We start from the raw sequence: 15,898 nt of genomic DNA on the forward strand, positions 1-15,898 counted from the left end.
TTTCAATGCATATCTTGATAGAACTTTCAATTTATTCCCTTGCTTCGTTCTCTCTGGTGAACCAAGGAAATAAGAATCTAGCAAGAAATCAAAATCATTCTAGGTATTTCACATGTTTTGATGTCAGTTTGTATTGCACAGAAATGTTGGGTTGTAGGTTCCTCTTCAAAAAGCCAAGCAATGCTTCATATCGCAAGCACTTCTCAGGTCTACCTTCGAGAGAAGATTCTATACACCTAAGAGCAAGATAAGGTAATTCTTGATACTATAGATCACTCGTATACTGCAGCCGCTTTTTATCCCGGAGGATCACCAAATTTAATGTGAACCATTGTGGCTATTTCAGGTAGATTCGAGCAGAGTTTGGGAGTAGAATTTGCCACATTCAAAAGTTGATTGTCATAAATTCTAGAGGTCATTTCTTTTTTTTATCTATTTTCATCATTTCAAGTGCCAAAATGAAGCTTTCATGGAGCACTATGAGAGTACAATGATGTTGTAGAGGTTCAACATACTTTGCTGATATATATACATTTGACGACATTTAGCGCTTAAAATGAACTAATCAAAGTATAACTTTCCTTTTTGGTTTACTTTGACTATGTGTACCTGATCCTTCCAATCTGAAAGAAATTAGATAATGTGACATCAGTTAGAGTTGATCGCCAGAGTCGAGATCTAACTCTTGGATAAGTTTCACTCTAGTATAATTTCTTCATGTTTTTAGAAGCTTTCTCCTTCTTTGACTAGAAAAGGAATGAAATTTAGAAAAGTAGACCTCATTAGTATAAATAAAATTTTTATGTATCAATTTATTATTAACTAATGAAATCTTTTCTTGAATGAAGCATTAACTAATGAAATCAAAAAAGGCTAGAAGCTCTATTTTTAATTCTTAATTTTTTATTATTTTCTATGAGAGATTTAAATTGAGTAGACTAAAGGAATAGATTTCTTCTCTCTGATTGGGTCAATTTTCAAATAATCTTTAACTTAAAAGAATTCTTATGCATAGATTGTTTGAATAAACTCTTTCACAACAAATTCTTCTCTGGAAAATCCTTTTTATATAACATTCATCACTATGAAAAACTTGAGTTCCATTTTTCATTCTAAAAGTGAAGTACGCTCCATCCGTGTTGCTTTAATCATGCAGTCGCACTTTCCTATGCCTTATCCTTTGTCCCTTCTACACTATTATCCCTTCTACAATAGAAAATACAGGCAGATGTTTCTATTAGGCATCTCTTTTCACTAGAGTCCAACAACATCCAATATTTCCTTGTAGTTGAAGCCATCCAAACATTTTGATCCAACCAACCTTTTTTTTTTGTTGAAAAATAATTTCATACTTACTCTCTAGCAGTTCCTTTGAAGATTTAATTTAACGTTGAATATATTCCATTCTATCTCTAAAGATATTGATCAAAGCCTCTCGCAAAATACCAATAGACTGATCTAATAAGAGGTTAAACCAATTAAGATATGTTTATCAAGGCACTTGTCATTGCTTTCATGCACATGCCTTATCATTCTACGAAAATATTTTCCCCTGTGAATTCTAGAACAATAATAACTAACTCATCAATTGCATGTAATACACAATACCCAAAGCAATTGATCTTTCTCGCATGAAGCTTAATTTGGTTTGAAATCCTTGCACTAGCTCAGACTGTCCTATCACAACAAATTAGCCATAAAATATGGATTAATGACATCCAAAACAGTAGGTTCCCCATCCAGTTATTTACTCCCAAGTGGTGCATGAAGCTCTGCTGGGGAGTTTGTACAATCTCCATCTACGCATTGCATGGTGGAGAATTCTAGTTGACACTCAAGTTAAAACAATGAACATGTAGATGCTTCAATCTACAATATGTAAGCCAAACATAATCTATTCCCCTTACCAAGACATTTTGCCAAAGAGCTATGCTCCAAGACTGTAGCCTGGTCTGTTAATATCTACAGGAAAGCGCATGTCTAACAGGGTCTTTGTATCAGAACAATGCATTTAACAATGCACCAGCAAATTTCGTATCAATCATGATCTTTACTTTTGAAAAGAAACAAAATAATAGATGAGTGCATTGGAAAAAAAGAAATGCACACGTAAGTCAACCAGATATTGAATGTGAACGTGTTAGTTTGTATGATAAGCATATTATAATTGTAAATGATAAACATATCAAGCATGATAAATTTCAGTAAAATCAATGTTAGAGAGAAAGCATCCTCCTTGTAAAATATAGCGGTCCTTCAACTCATTTTCTCAAGGCCACCAGACAATCCACAAGCCAGAGAGATTTCTCTCTGGAAGAGAAGAAATTATTAGTTGGACCAAGTTCACTAGCTTTGGTGGACCAATTCAAGCAAAAAGCCAAACACACACAAATGTGGACAAAAGAAGAAACAAAAAAAAAAAAAAAAAAAAAAGACCCAAAGAGCTTATTTGGTCCATATGTGGCCTTGACAATCCTAAAAGCAGATTTTCTCTTTAGAAAAGAAACAAAATAATTAGTTGGACCAAATCGACCTAGCTCGGTCAGCTAATCCAAAGCAAATAAGCCACACAACACAAATAACAGACAAAAAAAAGAAAGAAGACCCCCCCCCCCCCCCCCCCCCCCAAAAAAAAAAAAGAACAAAAAAAAAAGAAAAGGGCCAAAGAGCATATTGTCCTATTGCGTTTTGGCTGGATAGACTATCAGCTCAGCAGTGAATTTGGTACAATTAAAAACTTTCTCCTCATCTGTGTATAGAAGTAAATGAAAAAAAAATCACTAAAAAAGATGGAAAGAACAAAACAAAGAAAATCAATTTATAAAAAGAAAGAGAAAGTACGGTCCTTTAATTTTGGGTCGCTGGAAGTGCCGAATGAGGGGATGTGGGTCGGCCTCCCATGTACAGCAAAAACAGTATTTATTCTTCCAAATTAGCTTCACAAGACAGATAATATTAACATTTTTCGGCTGGAAAGTGCAATGGGCCAATCCACTACCATTTCTGAAGAAAATGCATTAGATTAAAAAAAAAAAAAAGCACCAGTCTCTCTCATCAGTCCTCACCAAGGACAACCCTTTTCAAGACATAAAAATTAGCCAATAGATAAACCTCACCTGCCCCCTTATCCTCTTCTTTGCCACAACACATTCCCATCTCCTCGCAAGTCGCAACAAGCAGCAAACTTGCTTTCTCAACAAGAGTTCGTCTTTTAGTGCTTTGTTAAGGAAAAACTAGCTGAATTATGTTCTACTTTTCCTAACTCATGAATTTAATGAGAAAGGAGGGGAGGGGAGGAGTGGCCACTCTCGCTCTCCCTGCTTATTCTATTGGCCCAAAGGTAGTTAGTGTTCTTCATCTCCTCCAAGGATAAGCAAAATCAAATCCCAAAACAATGCCCATAATCCAAAGCTAATTAAATTGCTATGGATATTGAACCATATGAAAAAAAACAAGACAGAGAGAGCGAGTGAGAGAGAGAGAGATTGCAGCTCATGCTCTCTATGTTGGTGGGTCAAATACTAAATATATTGGGGGCCCCATGCCACTCCAGGCACCAGGAGGTCATGCATGCACCAGAGATCATGCATGCACCTTCTTCCTCAACATCACTACTTCACAATTGGCTTCATTCACAGCCGTCATGGTGTCTCTTAATTTGTAGACTATGAATAAATCACTATTGTTTTCTTCTTAAGCTGGCGGCTTCTACTTGCCAATTGGCATCCAACTTCTGGTTCATCCTTGTCAATAGGGGCGGCAAGGAACCAGTGATGCGAAGGGCCATCGAAAGAAGCTGCTAATTGATAGATTTGGTTGCTTCTAATTAGGTGGTGCAGCAGTCGACCTTGCCTCGAGGGCACTACAGATAAAACGCTGTACATAAGATCATGAAACGCTGCATCCATGCAGTTACAAAACCCACATCCTTTTCTTCCCTGATAAGGACTCGGTTATTCTAAACCGTCATTAAATATAACTTTCTACGGTCGAAAGATCCAAAGTAAACCACTAGTCGGCGAGATTAAATTTAGTCATTGATTGCAAAACTTTTTGCTTACCGAGTCCAATTCACTACTTGAGGACTATTGTTGGATGGATCTGCTAGAAAGTGTTGGAGAGAGCAATTAACCTCATGCAAAATGTGTAACCGGATGACCTCATACATAGGCAATTATTCAAAACACTTTTTGGTCGTGTGTTAGTAAATAATACATAAATAAATTCATAATGCATTGCTGCTCGAAATTAAAAAGTGGCTGGAGATAAAACCTAAGGAACGCGATGAAAAAGTGACATCAGCAGCAATCGTGCGTATGCCATGACGCCACCAACCACACGAGACTTGATGGATGACGGAACCTAAACTTAGTGGAGGAAATGCGAGGTGGCAGCTCATGACCACCCCCTTAGCTCAGCTGCCATTGCGCTCATTCCATTACATTTATTCGTCAATTTTTTTAAGAGCATTCCACTGAGACGAGGAAAATAGTAGGCAATCGATGTGGGAGCTTTGATGGAAAAATGCTGGACACCTCAATTTTAGACCAAACCGATCTCTTTAAACTCAGTATAAACTGAGGTGAATGACTTCGTCCACAACCGAGAAGCCATTCAACCAAAGAGCCATTCAACTGAAGAGTCAATCGACACATATCGACAAGGGCTGACAGTTTTGATAATCAGCAAATTTGGTAGTGCTGCAGTCGGCGTACAATCAGCATTATATGCCATCTACGAGGGAATGATGCCCCGTAGTAGACGTACGACTGACTATTAACGCACGTTCACATCAACTCAGGTAATGACAAAATGGACTGCCCTATATAAAGGGATAGTCTGGAGGTCCTCAGGTATGTTGATGTTTCACTTAGAGAACACTACTCTGCTAAAATTTCTCCCTTCCATATTTTTGCTCTTTATTCTAACTTAGACATTGGAGGATCCTCCTCACTGAAAATTCTCTAACAAGAGGACTTCTTTGCCGGCCATCCCGAAGGAGATCGACTTCAGCCACCTCGGCCATCTCATTCAGGCTCGGTTCTTTCCAACCTCAAGATCAGTCGAGCTACGCTCTGATCTCAGTCCGAAATTCAGCTGCAATAAATTGGCGCTAGAGAAAGGGTCCCCAGCTACACTGGTATCAAGTCAAGAGAGAAATAGCCAACATGAGGTTGCGAGGAGCTCGCGGTGCATCTCATGCCGGGCAACCCCATGCTCCGCCTCACGAGGGGTCATTGCAAAACCCAAAACATGCTCGTAGAAACAACCAACTTGCACTTATGAATAATGAGCAGTTTAACTTGCTCATTCAACAGGTGTAGGCTTTGACTGCGGTGGCTCGGGGCTTGCAGCAAGCAGCAGCGGATGGAACCAGCATGGTTGGAATATGTTCAACGCAACCACCATTCTCAGCAACCAACGTTCCTGCATGCACCTGATCAGCCACTACTCTCGAAGCCAAGACTCGAAGTGGTCTCGAAATGGATTGGATTAGACCGGGTCATGAATGACCCCGACCGAACTTGGTTCCTTGTTCAATCCTAATGTTGGACCAAGACCCAATCCAATAGAAAATCGGGTCGGGTCTACAGCTAAAATTTCTGACCTAATGGGTCATTCGGGGTTGGGTCAAGTCCATGTATAACCTGGTCGTAACCCAAAAAAAATTGGATCCGGGTCGGATCTAGGTCGGTCTGGATCGGATCCTTGTACTTGTCATTTTCTGTGCTTGGTTTCTTTTGCAATGAGTGAAAACTACAGAAAGCAGGTTATACAAGACCATACAAGTGAAAGTGCCTAAGTATCAAGGATTGTTGCCATTACAAACTAACCTAATAATGATAGGCTCAACCTTGTGAACTACAAAAAAAAAAAAATTCTATTCAAGTATGCAATATTTTTTTTAGTTGACAAAAATTGCATCTATGCTAATCGATCATTTTTACTCAACAGTGATATCCTCTGAATTTGTTAGAATGCATCTACTACTATTTTTTTATAAATATACTACTAGAAAAGCATACATAGGCCAAGATGCGTAATAGAGTTTTGATAATGACATATGGCAAGGTTTAACAGCTGCAAAGGACTCATCACGAACCCATCTTTTTCTAATAGCAAAGTTATACTCTTCTTCGTTAGTCTGAACTTCCTTCTTAGGAAAACAATGTTCCTATTTAATGTAACCAACCTAAGCCTTAATCTAAAAATTCATACCATTCGACAATACATAAAAATAGCCTCTTCCATTCCCCCCATCCTCAAACACATGAAGAGATTAGAGGAACAGAGAGTTAGAGATCCCTAAGTACTCTTGCGGGCTCTAACGGTGTACCAGATTCGCGTTGGGTCATAGGGGAAGAAACAATATACAGAAGAAGTCATTTCGTTCTCTGACGCCAACCTAAGAGGGTTACAGACTCCTCATGATGATGTTGTAGTCATTTCTCTTACAATTGCAAAATATGATGTAGAGAGAATACTTATTGATAATGAAAGTTCGATCGATGTATTGTCCTATGATTGCTTTCCAACGAATAAAGCTACCTGCTAACAATTCAAGTGTTAGACAAGAATTCCAAGGACAAAAGATAGAAAAAGTTTACCCTAAGAGTTGGTTGGCCTTAGACCAACGTTGATCAGCATCTCCTCAAGTAATAATTCTTGCAAAGCAGGAATCTTGGATCTAAATTTCAAAAAGTGTGTCAAAGGACCCTTGATTATCACCAGATATCCTTGGGGGCCAATTTAGAGATTTCGAGGTGTCCTCCACAGGGATTCAAATTGCTATGACTGCTCGGAGGAAATGAAGAAAAATCTTCCTTTCCACCCATAGATAGAAAAGGGAGTACTTGGGCAAATTAGCAAATGAAGTAAAAGTGCAAACTAAAGGGGGGGCTTATCCTTATATAGAGGCACGGACGACCTTAATCAAAGCAACAGTTTAGCTACTCGAGAAGATTCAGCCATGTGTCAGCTCGAGGTACGGGCACGGACGATTCACCAAGATCACTACATTAATGATGCCTTGAGATAATCCTGTAATAATGATGCCCCAAGATAGCCTAGATATGGAGATGCTTCGAGAAGATCAACTGACGTATTAATGGTCCCTGACAAAAGCCTTGTCTTCGATTGAGCTGATGGCTTCCGTCACCCGAACTGAAATCAGCTCGGCTTCGAAAGTGAGGGGCAAGTGATGAGAAAACGTCGGACCCCTCGACCTTAGACCAAACCGACCTTCTTGAACTGGTATAAACCGAGGTGAACAACTTTGGCGACAAGCGAGGAGCCGACCAGTCGAGGAGCCGACCAGCCGAGGAGCCAATTGACAGGTGCCAACAAGAGCTGACACTTCTAGCAATCCGCAGATTTGGCAGCGCTGTAGTTGGTGCACGATTAGCGTCGCATGCCGCCCACACAGAATGATGCCCACGCCGTAGACATACGATTGCCCATTAATATACGTCACATCAACTCAACTAATGACAAAATGGAGTGCCTATTAAAGGGATAGCCCGAGGGTCCTCATTCAGCTAAATTTTTTTCCTTCCATATTGTTGCCTTTCTATCCTAACTTAGGCATCGGAGGGTTTCCTGCCGAAACTCTTCGAAAAGAAGACGTCTTGCAGGCCATCCCAAAGAAGATCGATTTTCTACACCTCGGCCACCTCATTCAGCTCGGTTCTTCCCGACTTTAGGGTCAGCCGAGCTACGCTCCGACCTTAGTCCGTGATTCAGCAGCAATAGGAACTAATGATGGTATCATCAAGATGAGAGAGAGCAACATTGGATGTAGTGGATGTGTGACGTTGGGTGTCGGGAGATCCTCCAACCATGTCCCTATCCCCAAATTTCGATATACACCTATGATACACATGCACAAAAATGGGTCAAAGGCTTGGTATTTTTTTTAAATCTCATATGTGTTCTTACCATCCTCATACAAAAAATACTTATCAAATTTAGGATAAAAATACAAATAAATTATTCTTCAATAACACAAATATATATCAATCTTGAAAAATTTACAAATATAGGCATGTTGTATCTTGCTTCAAATTTTTAGATAAGTTTATATTCACCCAATCATATCGGATAACACTAAATTAATTTTTATAATAATCCAACTTATAAATATCTGAAGTGCACCATAATAACTTTTTCCATCTGCACCTACCACAACTCCACTATTTTGCATCTTTTTGAACTTCTCACACTTCTTAGTGTGAAATCTAAAACCATCGATGATGAAGCCACTAAATATATTAACATTGTTCAGATACCAGGGGATCCTAACACCCGGGGGAAGACATACAGTACGCAAACGACCCTCATCACTCCTAGCAATAATTATTAATTCATCTGAACAATTGCTCTCCATCATCATGGGCATCTAAAGAATAAGATATAATTAACTATAAATTAATAATTACTAATCTTTATGAAATTAACACATATTTTAATATTATACATATAACATGTTTGAAAAACTAGCCAGGAAATAATTTGACTAAATATCTTTGCTCAATTCTTAAGTTAGCGCGAATATTACGATTGACTCATTGCTGAGCAACCATAAATTTTTGACATAAATATAATCGACTTAAATGCATCTAACATTATATATGATAGGAAATTAAATTTAATTATATTATAACCATTCTAACTTACGATACTCAGATATTTTATCACTATAAAGTAGCATACAATGATGTACTTGTGCCAATTATTTTTTATCAAGAACACTACTTTCAACCTTCACCAAAATTCTTCCATATTAGCTTCTTCATATCTACATTGTATAATTCCTTTGTGGTTGATTAAATATTGTCTCTACACCTTCAAAATATTTTGAATAAAACGTTAGACACTCTTCTGCGATCACTACAACAAAAATAGGTTTTTCCAACCCTTTATTGCCAACGCAAGAAAGAAGCGTCGGCAATTTTGTCACTACGCCAAAATTTGCCGACGCTTTTTAGTAACGTCGGAAAAATTTGAAATTAGATGATGCTAATAAGTGTCGAGATTAAGCTTTGAGCATCGTCGGAGGCCAAATTTCAACCCCCCCCCCCCCCAAAAAAAAAAAACTGCGGGCGGCCAAAATCCCTAACCCCCACTTTTTTTTTTTGATGCAAATCTCTAACCCTTGCCTTCATCCCAACCCTCAGCAAAACCTCTTTTTCCACTCCCCCAGCCGCCTTCGTCCTCTTGGGCTCCATCAACGTGAGGGATCTCCTCTCAATCCAGGACCTCGACGAGTCCTCCCCTCTCTCTGCTCCCGACCTCTGCCTCCTCATTGACTGTCTCCAGATCCGATCGCTCCACATCAAGGACAAGGTGCGCGACTACGTCCTTGCCCACCGCCAAGACTTTGCCGACATCTTCTCCCGTTGCTCCCAGGCCGCCTCCGGTGCTGATGCCGCCGCTGCCACCCTCTCCGATGCCCTCCGCTTTCTCTCCGACCGCCCCCTCTACTGCGAGATCCGAGAGATCGCCGAGGAGATCCGGAGCAAGCGGTGGGAGTTGGAGGAGCGGCGAGAGGTGCTGGCCATGGTGTGGACTATATCCCTGCTGCGGGAGAGGCTGCGGTCTTCGAGGGAGGATCTTAGGGCGGGGAGGTTGGTGGAGGCTTCCGTAGCCATGAGGGATTTGAAAGCGGGTTTCTGGGATGGAGGAGGTCAGAGGAGAGTAAGAACCGGCACAGTGATCCCTAACCCATTGACTGCCAGATCGAAATTTCTCCAAGTCACAGTGATCCCTAACCCCTTCTTTCATTCTCTTTTTCTTTTGTTTCTTGATTCTTTTCTGATTTTTTTTTCTTTTTTTGGTGGATAAAGTCTTCAAGATCGAGAAGAGATTGCAGCGCTGGGAGCCGGTGCCCCCAACAATTCTTTTCATGTTTTCTATGATCGTATGAAGGAGGTGAAGATTTTTTTAAGGTGAAGATTTTCTTGAGAATTTGTAAATATGCTTCTCATAAAAGATCAATAAATGGGGCATATGCTTCTTGTAAAAAAATATCAATAATAGAGGCATCTGTTGTTCTTTTTTGTTATTTTTTTTTATCTATCTTGTGCATTTGTTATTCTAATTTTAGAAGAAGCATAACATGGGAGAATGGAATTGATTTTTTTTAGCTAGATACAAGTTTTCTTTTTTTTTCCCAAAAAAATAGAAAAAAAAGCTCCCGTTAAAGCGTTATTAGAATTTGTAACTAAGCTTTTTATTTTTAAAAAAACAAAAATAACTATAACGACGCTTTAAAGCGTTGTTAGAATAACTATTGCCGACGCTTTAAAGTGTCGGCAAAACTTCCATTATTTCCGACGCTTTTCAAAATCGTCAGTAAAAAAAAATTCTACTCTGACATAGGCGACGCTTTGCAATGCTTTCAAAAGCGTCGGCGTCGAAATTACCGATGCTTATAAGAGTCGGTATACACTTTTAAAAAGCGTCGGAAAAGATGCATTTTGTTGTAGTGAATATATCCTTTCGCAGTCGAGCTCTCGAGATGAGATCTATTCCATACATAATCCTTTGAGCGAACAAAATACCATAAAAAAAGTCAAAAATTTTTTAAAACATCAACATCAGTATGCTTAGTATAAATTTAAAATTTCTAAATTGTAACTATAGTGTTTATAGTATTTTACCTGTCAATAGAGGATATCCATCTAAAGTATATTAGTTTACTAAGTTTAGCCTCTAAAGCTAAGTGAATGACTAGATGAACCATTATAGCAAAAGTTCTTGGAGGAAAAATTTTCTCCATTTGGCAAAGTGTTTACTGAAATATGAGACTCCAATTGATCAAGCTCATGAGAACCATGAATTTTATAGTATAATATTTCGATATGGACGATCTTAAAGTTAGTAAAAAATATCTTGCATTAAAATGTGACCATCGTGACTTTTAGGATTTGAAAGTTTTCTTTCAGAATTATACATGGTGAAATGTTCGATATATACCCATCAAAACCTTCAACATTTTTCTAGAATTGTTAAAAAAAAATCTTTCTTTTTAGTAGGCATTGTATAATATGCAGGAGGCAAATAAATTTTATTATTAAAAAGTATTTTGGGATGAAGCTTCTCTTTTACACGCATATCTTTTAAATCATGATGTGCCTTCAAGTTATCTTTGGTCTTTCCATCAAGATTTAACAATGTTCTAATAAAATTATCCCATATATTCCTTTTTTATGCATCACATCAAAAATTGTATCGAAAAGATTATACTCTCAATAAGATTAATAAATAAAAGCTCCTTTTTTCCCCATAACTACTTAACTCTTCTGTGTAAGATGCTATTATTATGTCATCATCATTTCTATGCCCATCTACATTACCAATATCTTCAAAGAAGTTGTTAGCATCCTCAAACACTCCGACATTTAGCAAACTAATATTAATCTCCTCTGTTAAACCTTTATTCATTAAGCTACCAACCTCCTCCCTTCCTCTTTTTTTTTTTTTGAAGACTTAGATATCTAATTATAATTGTCGTTGATGCTATACATTTATCTAAGAATATTTGTTCTAGATGGCGAAATAGAGGTAAATCATAACTCTATAGTATCATCAAATAAATCTTTTTGAAACTGAGATAGATGGTATTCTTCCAGCCATTGACGCAAACACATCCTCCGATCTCTCTCCGAACTCTTGTTGGCTTGAATTCTGCTCCCAATACACATTTTCTTTTCTTTTTTTTATACACCACGAGCGGTTACTAGTAGAGCAACCCACGAATGAACGAACACCACAAACAGAGTATATGTTCGCCGTATTTTAACAAATTTGTTATAAGACCGAGTAATTACGAACTTGACCATTGTTTACTCTAGTGCAAGTTAAGGTCACAAGGAAAGGAAGGTTCCATGGGAAGAAAATCACAAACCCTGAATTTAATAAGCCAATTGCAAGATCACATGTAAAATGAGAAATACTAGTATCAAAATAAGAAAACCAAAGGAATCGTCAGCAAGAAAAGCATGAGGAAAGGGAACTGCAAACAAGAAAATACCTAATTCACACCAACACCATATTGTATGAATTTGAGATGATAACAAATCATGAACCCTAAATTGTCAAAGGTAGATTCAAGATTGCACTCAAAATAAAAGACACTCATGACCGGAGCAAGAGATGCCCAAAACAAATTCACAGTTAGAAAAGAACAAGAAAAAGGAATAACGAACAAGAATAGCTGCTAGTTTAGGCCATAACCAAACAAATTTGAGCCAAGAATTAATTGGATTGTAAGATTGTAAGGAAAAAATGCATAAAAAGTCCAAAATCATAAAACCTAAATTATATATCTGACTGCAAGATCGCATTCTATTCTTTGAAAAAGGAAATATTCCTCCCTCATAAGATCAAAATCTGATGCTCAAGATGATGGCCTCTGCCTTTCAATCGAAACCCTAGCGAAGATAGGGTTGGAGAAGACCCGGACGAGTTGGTTGCAAAAATTACTTTGAGAAAGAAAGACTAGGAGGCGGACTTTGTGAAAGGGTAGAGCTAGTCGATGGGTGCGCGGTGTTGGGGGTTGAAGAGCATATGAAACGATGCTGAGTGGAGAGCTTGAGCGAAATAATTGGACAACAATTTTTTCCAACACTTATGAAAAGAGCATCAAAGATTTCTCAGATGTAAAAGTGCATCGCTTAATTAAGTTTCCAGCAACCTCACAGTGGTCGGTGGTTTATAGTTAGTGATCTTAAACATCGTTACTCCTCAATATTTTCAAAAAGTGTCATGACATTTTAGCATGCACAAAAATTTCCCAATGCTTTTGAGCAGTCTCGACAAGTTAAAAGTCACCAAAGACTTTGTTTTTCTTTTCCTCCTGTAGCGTACTGCAGCTCGTCTGAGCCACCAATCTCGTTAGTCCGAAAGCTACTTCCTCGATTAAACAAAGGTTACGTTAGATTGCAGTCAGTTCCCAAGTAGCCAACGAACTCGCTCGCCTTGTACCAAAAAGAAGAAAGGGAACCTGCTCGTCTCCATCCCTTTCAAAGCCTTGTCCCTTCAGTTACCAAATAAACAAAAAAAAGCCTTGCCCCTTTGATCCTCCAAAGGACCCGCAGGAGCCCCCCACTCGACGGTTCTCCATTCCTCAGTCACGTTGCTAACTCCTCGAATGCAGCATTCCAGAGCCACTTCGGTTATTATTTTTTTTTCTCTTCACAGGGACGCGTGGGTTGCAGCGCGCACCGATCAATAACGTAGCTCCACCTGTCCCATACCCTTCAGACATCCTTATTCTACCAATAGCTTACGTGATGCATGCCTTATTCTACCAATAGCTTGAGACATCTCACATCTCTCCCCTATTTAATAACAATCAACACACATAAACATATTCTAGCAGATGAGAATTAAACAATTAAACATCTGTCTCGGGACCTCGGGTGCAGAGGTTGGTACAGGCCGTTGAGTCTAGGAAATGTAGGCAGCAGCGCGGGGCGCGGCGAACCACCGATCGTCTCTTCCACGGAGTAAACCTGGTGGATATTATAAATATATACTAGGATTTGTTTGGTTCGCTGAGATGGATGGAGAGAAAAAAAAAATATCAGCAAAAAAAATAAAAAAATATCTTATATTTAATTAAAATTTTCTAAAAAATAGAAATATTTTTTTGTGACCATAAAATTTTGATATTTAATAAAAAAATCTATATGGGATATCAAAAATTTAATGTTTACAAGCTGAAAATTGAATAACGATAGAATGAAGTAAAAAAAATTTAATTAAAAACATAATAGATGCTTTATAATATTTTTTAAAAAAATATTCAACTAAATAAAAATTATTTTAAAATATACTGTTTTTTTTTGTAGAAATTACATTTCATATAGCTCTAACGTTGGCACAGCTTGACAAATTAAGAGAATAAAATGATACGAGGAAGAAGATAAACCTGCTGCACTCATTCAAACAAACTCTCCAGAGTACCGAGCAATAAAGGAGGCAATCAATCTGTAGCTCAATTCACCTCCCGATACACAAGTGCTGCTTGAAAGGAGCCCAACACCCTGATAGTCTGCGGGTCTCACGAAGCAACGGATGACCATCCCCATACTGATTCACTTTCCATATCCAATCGATTACCGTAAAGGAGTCCCCCTTGAGGCATACACTATCTGCACCAAGTACACTTCTTGCATAAGAGATACCCTCCCAGTCTGCCCGAAGCTCCGCCCCAATGGCGGTCAGGCCCGGGGTGCGTCGATCTCTAGCTGCAATCAGTCATCGTGGTGGTCTCTAATCACAAAGTCCACTCCTCCAAATACTCCATCTGCCGATATTCCACTATCAAAGTTCACTTTGAGATGACCAAGGGATGGGGGTACCCAAGAAAAGAGGGCAAATTTAGGTACTGTGACAGCGGAACAGATATCCCAGATGTCCTTGGCCATCTCAGAAGAGATCGAAGCAGCAGTCGTGGTGATCTCTGCAGCATGAAGAAAGGCTCTGTTTACCACTATCCTCAGAGTCGACCTCCTGCCTTCGAATAGGCGGGCATTCTTATCTAACCATATGTGATAGGCCAGGTATGCCCTCGTGATCCCCTCCTCGATAGTGCTAGATCTTTGCATGGAGTCCCTCAAATAGTGTAGCAGATCCTCTACAAAATTCAACGCATGTGGAAGAGGAATAAAAGACCCCCTCCAGATCTGCACTGCCCTGGAACACCTAAGGAGGACATGGCTGATGGTCTCCTCGGTGTTCGGGCAAACCTCGTAGCACAAAGTGGTCCGAGCGCCTCGCCCTGCTAACATACTCCTGGTCGGTTGGCAACCCCATGCCACTTTTCATATGAACAGTGCCACACAAGGGTGAATTTATATCCTCCAAATCTAGCTTCCATCGATCTGCCGAGCTAGCTCCCTACTGATCCGTGCATGAAGATCCCTGGCGCGCACCCTCGACCTCCCTGTCGGCACCTAGACTAATCCGTCCAACTCCTCTTGAGACGGAATAGGTAGGGCCAGAATCCTCTCTGCCAACTGCTCACCAAAGGCCTCTCGAATCAACCTATCACTCCATCTATCCTTTTCAGTGACAAGCAAGTTATTGACCCTATATCTAGCTAACCTAGCTGTGTCCACCATAGTCGACAATCGACAAATTGGCATCTCGGTCATCCAGCTATCCTCTAAAACATGAATGAATTGCCTGTCACCAATAGCCCATCTGATCACTAGGAACATCAGCAAAGCTCTGACACAGATCTCTCTCCAAACAGGTGAACAGTGGCGTCCAATTCGAACATTTGCCACCGCCAAAAGGGCCTCATACTTGGTCCTCAGCAGAGAGGACCATATACTATCAAGTTTCAGTAGAAATTTGGCTGCATGTCTCACTGCGAGGGCCTCCCGCCTCGCCACCAATGACAACACCTCCAGTCTTCCATATCTGAACGGCTGACATAATACTTTCCAAGCTACCATATGAATGCCGCTTTTGCCGCTATGCCTTTTCAAAATGAAGTTTCCTATGCCTTTTCGAAAAAGCTGCTCAAAAGCCCTGTGTCGCGACTATTTTTTAAAAATCAATCAAATATAAAAAATTATTTCTGAATGAGAAAACTTTCCTTCCTGGCATCTTTTATGTTACCCCAGCTAATTGAAAAAGGGCACGAGGCGGCAGACGTCACCGTTTCGGCCATGGTTTCCACCGCCCCGCTCTCCGGCCGGAAACCGAGGGCGTTTGTGCGCCTCTGCGGTCCGGGCCCGGCACGTGTCCCTCCACGCGCCAGATGTTCGAATTCTCGGAGGGGGCCGAGCCAATGAATATGATACAACAACACGGAGGGGACGTGGCTCGACGAGACTTACGAGCTGACATCAGGGGCATTAGAGGAACAGGGGAGAGCAAT

This window comes from Phoenix dactylifera, chromosome 11 (genome assembly GCF_009389715.1).
Source record: "Phoenix dactylifera cultivar Barhee BC4 chromosome 11, palm_55x_up_171113_PBpolish2nd_filt_p, whole genome shotgun sequence".
In the NCBI taxonomy this organism is placed as follows: Eukaryota; Viridiplantae; Streptophyta; class Magnoliopsida; order Arecales; family Arecaceae; genus Phoenix; species Phoenix dactylifera.